Source organism: Mus musculus, chromosome 13, assembly GCF_000001635.26.
Source record: "Mus musculus strain C57BL/6J chromosome 13, GRCm38.p6 C57BL/6J".
NCBI lineage: Eukaryota > Metazoa > Chordata > Mammalia > Rodentia > Muridae > Mus > Mus musculus.
Window position 1 is genome coordinate 98892133 of NC_000079.6, and position 15173 is coordinate 98907305.

The window sequence follows — 15173 nt, forward strand, 5'->3', positions numbered from 1 at the left end:
AGTGCTATAGGACTGGATTTAGCCCACTTTCCTAGTATCTGCTGCTACTGTAATGTTTTATGTACAAGTGTACTTATATTACGCAATTGTGAAAATTGTCATTTCTTCCCTTGTCTGTACATATTACATGGTTTAAGAAAATATTTTAGAATATAAATTATTTCTAGTCTATTGTTGTGCTGCAATTTTTAAACTGTTAATTGGCAGAGTCACAGAACTGTACAAATTATAAGCACATAACCAAGTGATTTGACCCCACACTCAGTTCAAGATGGAGGTCTTTCATGTTCATTACCACAAGAAACCTTAGTAACTGACTTTCTATCATTATAGATTGTTTTTTTTTCTAACTTCAAACGCTTTTTAAAATTGCAAGAACTACATTATACTAAAACAACATGGTTATACAAGTAAAGTTGATTCAATTCTACCATGAAGATTATGTCTCTGAGATGACATTAAATTAGATATATTTTTACAGTGTCGTCTAATGGAAATTACATACAGTGTTCTGGCTAGAATATAAAATGTCCTCCACAGGTTCATGTGCCTGATACTATCAAGAGGGGTGGTGGAACCTTTAGGAGGCAGCACCTCCCTGGAGGATAGATACAGACCACTAGGGATGGGGCTTGAGATTTTTATACCCCTGCGGACTTCTGCCTTGTTTCTGCTTCCTGTTCCTTTGAGATGTGAAGAACAGACAAGTTCCAGCCACACATTTCTAGGACTACGGAGTCACAGACGCCATGCTTGTCTGACATGATGGGCAGTCTTTCTGCTATAATACATTGTATTTCTCCATTAAACTGTAAACCAAAATCAACCTTGCTCTCCTTTATGCTGCTTCTTTCAGAAAATGTATCACAGCAATATGAAAAACTAACTAATACATACATACATACACTTATGGTACACTAATATTAACTCTACAACCTTTCATAGATAATAAATATAGCATGACCATCATTCCAGGCCAATGCTTTCAAGCGACACCTGCTGAAGTAGCCCACTTATGCCCTCAGGGCCCTTTGAGAAACTAAAGTCAGGGATAACGATCAGTTGCCCAGTCAGAAAAGCACAGTCATCTCATTCATTCTAAAGGTGGTGGACAAAAGACATAATATCAGACTATTTCCAGACTTCCTTCTCTAGACCTGCATGCAAATCAACAGTATTCGCTTGTTAGTTTCTTTCTTTTGAGGCCAGGTCTCGCCGTGGATCAGACTGTCCTCAAGCTCCAATGCTGCCTGCCTGCCTGCCTGCCTGCCTGATGGCATGAGGACTGTGCTCCACTATGCCCTCCCTCATCTAGCTTTCAACACTTCAGTACTAATAGTATCTTATCTGAGCTGGGAGCTGAGTTTGACACCAGCCTGGTCTACACAGTGACTTCCAGGATAGCCAGGGCTAGACAGAAAAACCCTTACTGGAAAAAAACAAAAACAAAAAAACCGCTGGACAGTGGTGGGGCACGCCTTTAATCCCAGCACTCGGGAGGCAGAGGCAGGTGGATTTCTGAGTTCAAGGCCAGCCTGGTCTACAGAGTGAGTTCCAGGACAGCCAGGGCTATACTATACAGAGAAACCTTGTCTCAAAAAACAACACACATACATACATACATACATACATACATACATACATACATACATACATATATATATATATATATATATATATATATATATATGGCTGGTGGAACAAATCTTTAATCCCAACATTCAGGGTTAGAGACAAAAGCAGGCAGATCTTCTGAGTTCTAGGCCAGACTTATCTACAGAGCTAGTTCCTGGATAGCCAGGGTTACACAGGAAAACCCTCTCTCTAAATCTAATTTGATCAAACAATGATAATAAGTGCTTCCCAATACCTGAACCTGATTAAAGTTATCTGTAAAAAAAGCCTCTCAAAAATATTTGACTGAGAATTGTTACTTTGAACTTCTGTATCACCTTTAAGAACTGTGGCAAAGCAAGGCATGGTGACGAGGCATGATGACACATGCCTGCATTCCCAGCATGCAGATGATTATTAGTCAAGAGGATCAACTTCAAATAGCCTTGGCTATAGCGCTAGAACCTGCCATCAAACTGGAAAGCACACTACTCAACTATAAACAGGTAACGGCTACACTTGGCCATTCTTAGTGCACAGTTTAGCAGCATCGAGAGCTTTTTCTTATGACTGTGCAACCATCACCACAATTGTCTCCAACACTGACCATGGGTTAATAACAATTCAAATCTCAGAGTAGACAGGACCATTTCAAAGTCACTAGAGTTGGGCGGTGGTGGCGCACGCCTTTAATCCTAGCACTGGGAGCAGAGGCAGGCAGATTTATGAGTTCGAGGCCAGCCTGGTCTACAAAGTGAGTTCTAGGACAGCCAGGGCTACAAAGAGAAACCCTGTCTCAAAAAAACAAAACAAAACAAAAAACAAACAAAAATATCAAAGTCATTAGATATAACAATAACCAAAGCATGTCAGCTTTATACCAGGTAGAAACCATTTCTTTTTGTTTGTTTGTTTGTCTGTTTGTTTTTTTCGAGACAGGGTTTCTCTGTATAGTCCTGGCTGGCCTGGAACTCACTTTGTAGACCAGGCTGGCCTCGAACTCAGAAATCCTCCTGTCTCTGCCTCCCGAGTGCTGGGATTAAAGGCGTGCACCACCACGCCACACCATTTCTTTAAAGAACATTAATGTTAATTAAATTGAATATCAAAAGAAATAAATATTTTCTTCTAATATTTAAACAATTACTAGCTGACATACTTTTTATAGTTGAACACATAGAGCTAAATATCTCAAAAAAACCAACAACAAACAAGTAACACTCAATGGTAAGTTAAAACCCAGAAGACAGTTCTTGGAGAGCTAACTAGAGGGGCTGGAGAGGTGGCTCGGTGTGTAAGAACAGTTGCTATGGTTACACAGGACCAATTCCCAGTACCCACATAGCTGCTCACAACCATCTGTAAATCCAAATCCTACACACCCTTTTCTGGCTTCTCTGGGCTCCAGCAACATGATCGGCAGACATAGGTGCAGGCAAAACACCCATGTAAGTAAAATTAAAATAAGTAAAACTAGTACATAGATATGGCACTGGAATAAAAAGCTAATAAAAAGCAAAAGACTTAAGTTGTTCTGATACTTCCCCCAGAAGACAAAAACCAAAGTCAGCCCTAAATTCTTAAACTCACATACAAATTTCCAATGATTTTGAAAACAGTAAAACTACCCATCTTCTTCCCCACGGGGACGGGGACGGGGACGGGGACGGGGGCAGGACCAAGCAAGACTAATCCATGGTGTAAAGGTACTTGCAGCAACTTGCACTGTCCCTGCCGGTTCCTCAGACTTATCTCTGACCTCCATAGGTGCACTATGTCATGCCTCCCCGACACCACACACACACACACACACACACACACACACACACACATACACACACACACACACACACACCCTAGAAGCAAGCAGATCTATGAGTTAGACAGAAGGCCAGTCTGATTTGCAGAGTGAATTCCAGGCCAGCCAAGGCTGCATTATGAGACTGTCTCAAAATTGATTAATTAATCTGGGGGATAAGATGTGAAAACGTACATAAGAAAATCAATCCCTCTGACCCTTCAACTCCCAACTACTATATGGCAATATATCAACTCTAAATTAGATTATAGATACCGAGCAAGGAGTACGAATGATCTGAAAAAAGAGTTATAAGAGTTAACCCAGCCGGTTAACGTCTTTAATCCCAGCACTCAGGAGGCAGACACAGGCGGATTACTGAGTTCGAGGCCAGCCTGGTCTACAGAGTAAGTTCCAGGACTGCCAGGGCTATACAGAGAAACCCTGTCTCAAAAAACCAAAAAAAAAAACCAAAAAAAAAAAAAAAAAAAAAAGAGTTAACCCAGGGGCTGGAAAGATGGTTTAGTGGTTAAGGGCACCAGCTGCTCTTCCAAAGGATTCAGGTTCCATTCCCAGCACCCACAGCCCTCGACTGCCTGCTACTCCAGTTCCAGGGAAATCTGGCAATGTCTCCTGCTCCACGGGCACCTGTTGTTTGTGGTGCTGCACAGATGGATATACATCAAGGCAAAACCCCAACACACACCTTTAATAATCCCAGCACTGAGAAGACAGTTAGTTGCAGGCAGATCTCAAAGCCAGCCTAGTCTACACTGAGTTTTAGGACTGCTATAAGAGCACGGAGCTGGTCTTCTAGAGGACCAAGACTGGAACCTCAGTACCCACATCTCGAGCTTGGTAATAAGCACTGGCGAGGCCAAATGCAAGTGAACCACAGTTCTTACTTAGTGAGAGCCAGATGCAGTGTCTACTGAGGAGTGGTGAGAAAAGACAAACATACTCAGCTAGGAGAGACAAAACATGCTTCCCTCATCTGCTTCAATGCTCTTCCCCCATTTCACTCAAAGGCAAACAACTATTAGCCACAGGCATGTTGCATCACTGTGAATTGATAGATGTTGCCATCAGTGTCAGGACCTCCCCAAAGGTAAATACGTGTGGTAGTGTCCAGAGGAGATAAGGTGTGCCCATCCTGCAGCAACACTGCAGTGTATAACCAGAAAACTGTGAGTGTGCAAAATAACCTTGCCAAAAGTTCTATGTATATATATAAACAAAGTTAGGCTCTTAGCTCTGAAAACTGTAAGCACACTTTTTGTTTGACCAATGAGACACTGTAGTGGAGCATTCACACGTCATACAGGCAAGGCTTAGGACCGCTTCCGGCTTCCTAGTGGTTGGTTAACCCCAGTTTGTCTTACCCTAGAAATGAAAGAGTTCCTCTCAGTCAGGAATCACTCCTCCTCAGCACATTGCCTCAGCCGAGGAAGGTGCGATAACAACTAAGACAGCAGAGCACTGATCAGTTAGGAGGCCAGGAGAGAGCTCCCTTGAAGAACTGACTTTTCAGCTTAGATGAACAGATCGAAAGCAAATGTGAGGAAGCCTGAGATGGGCTGGGAGTGCCTTGAAGACGCAGAGGCTAGTAACTGGACAGGTTGGGAAGGCACCAAAGGCACCATCCCTTAAAATTAGAAGGCATAATCTCCCCCTCCGGAGGAGAACTGAGTACAAGACATGTCCACGTTCTGCTCCAGACTTCAACACTGTCAAGCCACAGTGACGCAGGAGCCACTGGAAACTTAACTGTTCCAGCTTCATCTAAAGTAGAGCTCCAGCCTCCGGAGACAGGTGCTGTGCTTCTCAGACACACACAGCTCAAAGTTCTGGTCCTTACATTGTAAAAGGTTTAAATACTGTACTACATATGATGGGCATGGTGCTGCTGGTCTTCATTCCCAGCACTAAAGAAGCAGAGGCAGAGAGGCAGAGGCAGAGGCAGAGGCAGAGTCTGGTCTACACAGTGAGTTCAAAGCCAGACAAGGCTGCATGGCAAGACCCTATCTAAAACAACAACAAACCCAATGCATTGCTATGTCAATAGTAGAGGCTGCTAATATCTTCTGAGGCAAGCAGTCTTCTAGAGCACGACATATGATCACTAATTTAATCTCACAACTCTGACTTGGTATTGACAGTAACCACATGCAACGGAGAAGCAAATTGAATCCTAGGGAAGTTACTCGGCGTCTCCTCAGCAAGTCCAAGCTGAGACTAGGACTCAAGCCAAGCTAGGCTGGCTTTAGCGTGCATTCTTACCAGAGTGGTGGTGCTGGAACACAGTACTGAGGGGCAGGGAGATCACAAATTCAGGACTTTGTCTCAAAACACCAAACAAACAACAACAAAATAAAGTCTTCTCTGGTATCAAACCAGGGTCCAGGACCCTGATATGTTGCCTTTCCAACAGAAATATCAAGCTGTAACCTGGGAAACTAATAAAAACACACATACAAAAAATACTGGATTCTTCTGAGGTAAAAAAGTAAAGCCAGTCTTTATTATTGTAAAAATCCTAACATCTGAAAAGTCACTATATAGCCTGATAGTTAAAAATGAGATATTTTGGCAACACTATATCTAAATCACTAAGTCCTCTTTTTGTATACATATCTTACCTTACCTTAACAAGCAAAGCTTAAGAATTGTGCTGAATAATTTAAAGAATAAAAAATTTGAGACAGACTTTCATAGTAAATATTTCTTTTTTTTTTTTTTTTTTTAAAGATTTATTTATTTATTATATGTAAGTACACTGTAGCTGTCTTCAGACACTCCAGAAGAGGGAGTCAGATCTTGTTACGGATGGTTGTGAGCCACCATGTGGTTGCTGGGATTTGAACTCTGGACCTTCGGAAGAGCAGTCGGATGCTCTAACCCACTGAGCCATCTCACCAGCCCGTAAATATTTCTTTATTAGAAGAAGAAAAAAAGCTATGATGAGCAAAGAAAGGGGAAAACAGATTTCCATGGGTCAAGAAAAGAGCGTTCATAGGGGAGGGGGGCGAGGGAAGGCGAGGAAAGGAGGGGAGGGGGCAGTGAGGGGGGGAGCATTGTGTGAGGCAAAACTATAGAGTTGAACCTATAGTTCCTAGTTCAGGAAGCAAGTTCCAGTAGAACAGAAGGCAACAAAACAGCAGTGCTGTTGGTGGGGCGTGGCGGGGAGCAGGGACTGAACCCAGGGCTCCGTGCATCCTAGGAAAGTACTGTACCACTGGGAAGTGAGACAAGTATATCTAACATGGTACCAGGCATGTGAGCTTGAAAAGGCTCTGGATTGATTGACTGCTTAGAGTAAGTGCTTCAATTAGCCACTTGGAAGAAATAGGTTAAAAAGCTAAGTTTTTAGTTTTCCAGCATTACAAACTTATTGCAGCCAATAAGGGATAGAAGATAGACAGGGTTGAGAGAAAACAGAAAAATGAGAACCAAGGAAATTTTAAAAAAATGTGTTCTTAGCATGTACAAAGACCTTTGACAAATATGCTGTTAAAATGCAAAAGTATCCACAGTAATATAAAAAGGTGTGGTTTCTTAGTGACTGAGTGATACAGGAGAAAGGCTTGACTCCAGAATTCAACCCAATCTATAACCAGGTACCTTTTACACTTCGGTTCATTAACATTTACAACAGTGCAATGAGGCAGGTATCAATCCACCACCAACAGGCACAAGTTGGGAGTGGTATCCAGCTTATATGTTCAGCGTACATGTGGCAGAGGAGCTATTCAACATCAATGAATAATCCCCAAATCTGTACAGAGCTAAGTAATAACAGGTTTTATACTGCTGTTTAAATGCAAGATCTCATTTAATTCTATGCACATATACTATTATTACCTCTACTTTCCAAAAGGGGAAGGCACCTAAAAGAAGGAAAGCAATATGCCAACAGTCACCAAGAGTGAAAACAAAAAGCCAGGATTGTAACCCAGGTCTGCCTGGTTAGGGCCAACACATTCTCTCACCCTAGACTACTCTCCATCATTCCACACACATGACAGCTAGTCACAGAACATCATATGTAGCACCAAGAACTCAGCACCCTCTTCAATCTACTGTCTCCAGTTTGATCACTTTGGGGTATGGTAACTGAACCCCGTTTTTTAGAGCTCCTTGGAGTGGGGGTGCAGGAGCACTCATGTTTGTGAGGCCGGAGGTCAAACTCAGGTGTCATCTGCTGGCAGAGCAGGAACTTCACTAACATAGCTAGATCATTTGTTACAGTTTAACTTTTTCACCTTTAATCAAAACATAAGGCCGAGAGGACTAGTATCTCTTTCTACTTAACAGAAGTATAAACAGCAACCTCTTGTTGAGTCCTGTAACAAATTTAACCATCACAGTGGGCCTCTTTAAGCAACTCAAACCAATGGTTTCTAAGCTCCTGCAACTAGATGAGAACCAGTCTCCTAACTTAATACATCTGCTCCTAGAAATGCTTTCTGCTTCTTACTCTAGTGACAATTTCTGAATCAAAGAATGACAAAAACCAAAAACCAGAAGGAACCGAATGCAGACTTAAGTAGTTAATGTGGCAGCGTCAACGTCAGAGTTTGATGGAAATCATCACTTAAGAGCTGTTTGAAGTTATTAAATAATTTGTATTGCAGAGCTGGAGATGGCTCCGTCTACAGTAGATACAGTTCTTACAGTTATAGGTGGCTCAGAAACACCTCTAACTCTAGTTTCAGGGGATTCTGTGTCTGCTGGCCTCCAGGCATCTGTACTTTTTTGTGCTCAGACATATACACACTAGTACACAAAGAGAGCAAGAAGGAGAGAACAAATGTGAAGAAATAGTTTGTACTTCATAGCAAGGACATGCCAGGGGCTTTTTCATTTAATGGTACCAGAGACTTGGTAAGGATTTGCACTTAATTCCAATGACAGAAATGAAAACCTAGGTTATTTGGGGTTATTTCTCTAAACTGAACCAGTGTCATTGCTTGCTGTAGTAGTTTTCATTTCTAGGACGTGGACTTAATGGAAAAGGTCTTTTCAAGTCTCCTCTAACTGTTACAACATGATTATACATCTTATTTCAGTTTGGTTAGAACAAAGGTACCAATTTCTACTAAATTTTGGGCAAAACAAACAAAATTCTGGCCCTTGAGTGACAATTCATCTTTGAGCCATCCTGAGTCCAGTAGTAAGCAGTGAGCTCCCGGGCCCTCCCTCCAGCACTGTAGCACCTACCCATCCCTAGGTTCTACTGCTGCGCTTGCACGGCTGCATCACCGGCTGACTCCTCTAAACTGAATTAGTGACATTGCTTACAGTAGTAGTGGATTTAAGGGGAAAGCTCTTTTAAAGTCTCCTCTAACTATCACAACATAATTATACATTTTATTTCAGAATATTGATTCTTGTTGAGGTTTTAATATAGAATTTAATAATCTTTAAATGCTTTTGTATTTTATTCAAACTTCTAACTTGAATTGAAGAGCTAGTTTTAGTGATGTTAACTGCCTCACTAAAAGCCACCTAGCTACTAGGTGTTAAAGGGAGATAGGAGGCTAGAGAGAGATTCAGTAGTTAAAGTACTTGCTGCTCTTGCAAGGCCGAGATTTGGTGCCCAAGCTCCACGGTGGCTTACAACTGTTAACCCCGGGGGCTCCAGCACTTTCTTTTGGGTTCATGCAGCTAAAACACTCATGCACGCTGGGGCGCGGTGACACACACCTTTAATCCCAGCACTCGGGAGGCAGAGGCAGGCGGATTTCTAAATTCGAGGCCAGCCTGGTCTAAAGAGTGAGTTCCAGGACAGCCAGGGCTATACAGAGAAACCCTGTCTCAAAAAAACAAAAAACAAAGCAAAACAAAAAATACACTCATGCACATAAGCAAAACTAAACATTAAGAAAGAATTGAGCTGGAATGAATGTCTTCCTATTTTGGGTCCAATGTTTTTAGTACTCTAAACTGCTTTGGTTCATAGATAATAATAAGTACAATCAATACAAAACTGTAGTCTGCTTGATTTTAACTCATTGGTTTAAATGCCAGCATGCATAAGCAATGGAGACAAACCTGTACTGGCCTCACAAGGCAGGTAGTGCTCAGGCAAGTCCTGGTATATATTGAGCTATTTAAATAAGCCATGCAGCATCGCTTAGTACATGTAAGGAGCTGGGAGACTAGGAGAAGGATGATAACCAGCAACATTCTTCCTGTGAAACAGCTGAAATTGTTAAGTCAGTAAGAGGATGGTCCAATTAGACTCTGTTGTCCATATTTATGGTGAGCCATGCAAGTACAGTCAATATGAAACCAAGCTGATTTCTAAGAAAACAATTGCTAGCATATGGGGATAACCACTACACGTCACTTTGATAACAAGCATGCCATCTGACTGTTAGATTGTTCTAACTGAAACAGCTCTGTTACTTCTCACTTATATCCCAACCTACCCTCACAGACAGGGTACTGATGTGCTAAGGGAAGCAGGAGGAGGAGCAAGCACAGCGAGAGAGCCACTCTCAAGGGCCAGATGAGAAAGCACAGTTTCAAGAGTAAATTAATTGTTTGTTTGTTTTTTTTTTTTAAGGTGCCAGGTGTGGTGGCACACGACTTTAATCCCAGCACTCAGGAGGCAGAGGCGGGCGGATTTCTGAGTTCAGCCTGGTCTACAGAGTACGTTCCAGGACAGCCAGGGCTACACAGAGAAACCCTGCCTCGAAAAACCCAAAAAAAAAAAAAACCAAAACAAAACAAAGGTAAGCAGTTAGAAATGCAATTAGCAGTGTGCTGACCTAACCGTGCAGTTGTTTGCTGAAAGCAGCTCAAACAATTAACGGGGCGCACACAGCTCAGTAACCATTCGGCTACAGGAGGATGGACAGAGCAGACAAACACAGCAAAGGAAATTATTTCAAAATGTTTTCTTTTCCATTTTGTGTATCATGTTTTTGTCTGCATGTATGTACATATGCCACATGTGTGCCTGGTGCCCAAGGCACCAGGGTATGAAAAGCCCTGAACCTGGAGATACAGTTGTGAGGCCCCATGTGGGCGTGGGGATTGAACCACGGTCCTCTGTAAGAGCAGAAATGCCTTTGACCTGTTTGTTAGGCTTGGGTTCCTGGGCTGACCACAGTCAGAGCCCTGTGTGCTGGCTCATCTGTCTGTTTCACCTTCTCAGGAAACTTGCTGAGCAACGGTCTCCCTATGTGAAACGGAGCTGATGAGAAGGTCAGACGAGGACACAGTACCACAGCAACATGTGGGTCTCTGGAGTGAAAGGGTGCCCTCAGAAGAAGGCTGAGGCAGACTGTTGGCACTTCCTCTCTTACTCCGCCATATGGTATAACCACATGAAGATACAGCAGAAAGGCACCATCTATAGACCAGGAGGGATGCCACCCAGTCTAAAGCACTTACTACAGTGGCACAGACAGACATGGTAGGTGATACTAGTACCCTAGAACCAGAAAACCCAAAAGACATCTTAGAGGAGAGTGGGGAACAAAGAACAGACAGGGACATCACGTGGTGACTATGAAGTCAGATACCAGTGTAATAAGCCTGCAAAAATTATGTAAGCAAACACACAGGGGTTAGTTGATAATGATCTCCAAAGTCCTCAGAGACAGATAAAATATATCACAAGAAAACTATAGACGATCAAAACTGGAGAGCACATGCGGGAACAAAAGATGGAGGCGCTACCACACAGCTAATGCTGTAATAGAAAACGCAATACGCCATAGTCCACGCCTGCTCAAGTATGCTTTTTCTTTTTAAAAAATTTTATATTCAATACCTTAACATAATTAACAAAGTAAAATGAAGACATTTCCATCACTATAAACAGTGGCTCATACACTCCACTTTCAAGATGGATCAAAACTTTGTGTCTCTGTATTTGGTTTGAAAAAAATATAAAAATTCTTGGTTTTGTTTCCTATTTCCTGTCCTGTCTTCCATCCTCTGAAGACATTTTCTCCTAATTGCTGTTAGACTAACTTGCAGCACACCAAATGGTACGGAAGACAGCAGAAAATCACATGGCATGAATAGTAACCTCAACATTGGCTAATGACATTGAGAACAACTTGGAACCGTGAACAGGGATAGGCTGTTTTCCTTTTAATGTATTAAAAAAAAATGAAGCTTAATGAAAAATTCACAAATGAGAGCAGGGCATCGTGGCACAAGTCCCAGCACTCGAGAAGCAGAGGCAGGTGGATCTGAGCTTGAGGCCAGCCTGGGATACAGACCAAGTTCCAGAACGGCCAGGACTACACAGAGAAAACCTGTCTCGAACCAACCCCCCCACCCCCAAGTTAATAAATAATAAAATGAGAAAATGTAAGATGGTGCTGAACAGGGGATGATAATGATAACCAACTATCCAAAACAAAGTAATTGGTTGTAAGTGTAAGACCCTAAAGCTGAATATTGGCCTAAGTAACTTTAGTTTCTCTGACAAGCAGAGAAAGTATTTAACAGCCAGGAAATCCCCCCCATCCCCCAAACCTGGAGTTCATCAGTCAGAATAACTGTAGTTGGAGGATACCACCATTTAACCACGAGATTATAAAAAAGCACTAGACAGTAGTCAGTCAATCTTTATATTTAAAAATAAGATCTAGAAATCAAAATTACAAATTAAGAAAGAGGAAGAACTTTGCCTTTTCCCTTTCTGCCACCGCCATGCCATCCAGACTGAGGAAGACCCGGAAACTCCGGGGCCACGTGAGCCACGGCCACGGCCGCATCGGTAAGCACCGCAAGCACCCAGGCGGCCGCGGGAATGCTGGAGGCATGCACCACCACAGGATCAACTTTGACAAATATCACCCAGGTTACTTTGGAAAAGTTGGTATGCGGCATTACCACTTGAAGAGGAACCAGAGCTTCTGCCCAACAGTCAACCTGGATAAACCGTGGACATTGGTCAGCGAGCAGACGCGGGTCAATGCGGCAAAAAACAAGACTGGAGTTGCTCCCATCATTGATGTTGTTCGATCAGGCTACTACAAAGTTCTGGGCAAGGGAAAGCTCCCTAAGCAACCTGTCATCGTGAAGGCCAAATTTTTCAGGAGAAGAGCTGAAGAGAAGATTAAGGGTGTTGGAGGTGCCTGTGTTCTGGTGGCTTAAAAGCCACACCGGAGGTTAATTAAATGCTAACATTTTCAAAAAAAAAAAAAAAAAAAAAAAAAAGAGGAAGAACTTTATTTCTGATTTATAAAAGGGAGCATCCAGTTTTATGACACCCTCCTACCTCCATGTTTGAATGGCACCCTGATATCTGATAAGCACTTCAGTAAAGCCACAGGCCCCTTCTCTAAGGAATTGGTAGCTCATAGCCCATGTCTCAGGGAAGAGAATAATGGCAGTTTAGTTTGTGACTTCATTTTCTAAGCACAACTGATGAAACTGGACAATGACCTTCCATGTGATGAATCTTAGCATGAAAAGATGAACTCGCTCTATTGAATTTCCTTTCCTGGGAAGACAAGCAGAAGTACTGTTACCATTTGCCAGTTCCAAAAGCTTAAGCTAAAAGGTCACAACTGGTAGGCAGGTAAACACAGCCAAGACAAAATTACATAGATCAGAAACTAAGCAGAGGATTGGGAAGGGCTGAGCAGGATCATATGGACTGACTTGCTTCCTGATTGCTTTGTAATTCTAAGCTGTGAGTGATTTAAATGGAACCCACCCTAGCTTTTAAAATAATTGGAATATATTTCTTTTCGTTGAAAGAAGTTTAGCCAGAGCCAGACATGGCACACGCCTTTAATCCCAGCACAGTGGAGGCAGAGGCAGATTGATCTCTGTGAGTTCAAGGCCAGCCTGGTCTACATAGCAAGCTTCAAGACAGCTAGGACTACATTGGGACCCTGTCTCAAAAAAACAAAATGAAACCAAAAAACCCCAAACAAACAAACCAAACAAAAACAGGAGCTTAGCTAAAAAAGAAATATCAAATACCTATCAAATACCTATTAAAATGTCTATACGTAATTAAACATACAATATGATCATATAACGATAATGAGCAACAAACTTCCCCAAGTGTTCTTGCTTCATCTGAACCTTGCAGTTCTCTGGGAACTGTTGAGTTGGTACAACAATGGCTCTGATAATCCTGGGAATGCATTTCCTTAGCTTGCATTTTCTTAGCAGTATGAATTAGCAATCAAACATCAAAGTCTCTGAGAGATACTGGGTATAATGAATAAATCCAGAAGGTAGAAAGGAAACTAAGTAGAATAAGAAGTCAGCAGCTAATACAGGTACGGGCCCTCTTTTATTAAATTCTTGTTGTTCACTTTCCTTCTTTCCTTTCTTTTGTGTGGATGTGTATGGGTGTGCATGCCCTTGTTATTGTTTATGTTATTGTTTGCAAGTACACATGAAGGACAAGGGCAAAGAACATTCCTCATGAACCATCCACACTACGAGAGTATATGTGTGTATATGTACGTATACATGCGTATTATACATACACACGTATGTATATGTACACATATATACGTACATACACACATACATATATGCATATTTGTTTATTTTTGAGACAGGTTTCTCTGTGTAGCCTTGGCTGTCCTAGAACTCGCTCTGTTCTAGGCTGGTTTCAAACTCAGAGATCCACCTGCCTCTGCCACAACTGGGTTGGGATTAAAGGAATACACCACCACTGCCCAGCTCTATTGTATATTTTTTAAAAACAGACTCTCAGTGACCTAGAACTTGCCAATGAGCTAGGCTGGCTGGCCAGGGCAGCCCAGGGATCCTCCCGTCTTTGCCGCTGCAGTGCTGGCACAGGTGCATGCCGTTATACCTAAGGGCTCAAAAGTGCATTCTAAAGAGCCAAGTCCTCTGAAGGCCAGCACTTTACTGACTGAGTTCTGACTCCGGGCTGGGTCTGCCCTCTTAGGAAGGGCACCCACCTTACCACATTCGCTTTATTAACACTTTTAGCCATATAGGACAGTAGCACTACTCCCTACTATGAAGTCAGTTTTAGGATACTACTTGTTTCCCAAGATCCTTCATATCTCTCCTGCATTTCCAGGGAGTAAATTGGTAGACAAACGCATGCTTTATCTGGACAAATGTGAAAGGGACTACAGCATGGTCTATCAGTACAAACTTATATACTCTTGTAAGAGGAATGCATAAATAATGTTATCTTCACATAGACACAGGAAAGCATTTTGTCTTACTAGTAAGTAATAAATGCAACAGTGAAGTAACTTTTTTTTTTTTTTTAAAGATTTATTTATTTATTTATTTATTATATGGAAGTACATTATAGCTGTCTTCAGACACTCCAGAAGAGGGAGTCAGATCTCGTTACGGATGGTTGTGAGCCACCATGTGGTTGCTGGGATTTGAACTCTGGACCTTCGGGAGAGCAGTCGGGTGCTCTTACCCACTGAGCCATCTCACCAGCCCGTGAAGTAACTTTTTAATAGTTTTGAAATGATGCCCTATGGAGCCAAGGTGTGATAAGAGTATGTTAACCATGGTAGACTAAAACTAACACAATCTACCAGAAATAAACTCAGCGTGTATGAGCCTTAGATATTCTTATGCTTTCTCCTCTCCTTATTTTTCTAAGCTTGTATTCTGAGAGTACTAAATAGAGAAAAGGGTTAACTTAGATTCACTTCTATTCCAGGGTCATTTCTGCTAAAGTGAATCTGCGGGTAAGAAGCCTAACATGTAACTAATGAAAAGGGTTAACTTAGATTCACTTCTATTCCAGGGTCATTTCTGCTAA

General features: G+C 42.1%; 1 protein-coding gene and 1 pseudogene across 1 annotated transcript in view; one reads left to right on the plus strand and one right to left on the minus strand.

The window, feature by feature from the left end:
- The window catches only part of Tnpo1 (transportin 1), an 87366-nt gene that overhangs the window by 53114 nt on the left and 19079 nt on the right, over positions 1-15173 (minus strand). The window lies entirely within an intron of this gene.
- Rpl27a-ps4 lies at positions 12062-12601 on the plus strand (annotated as a pseudogene).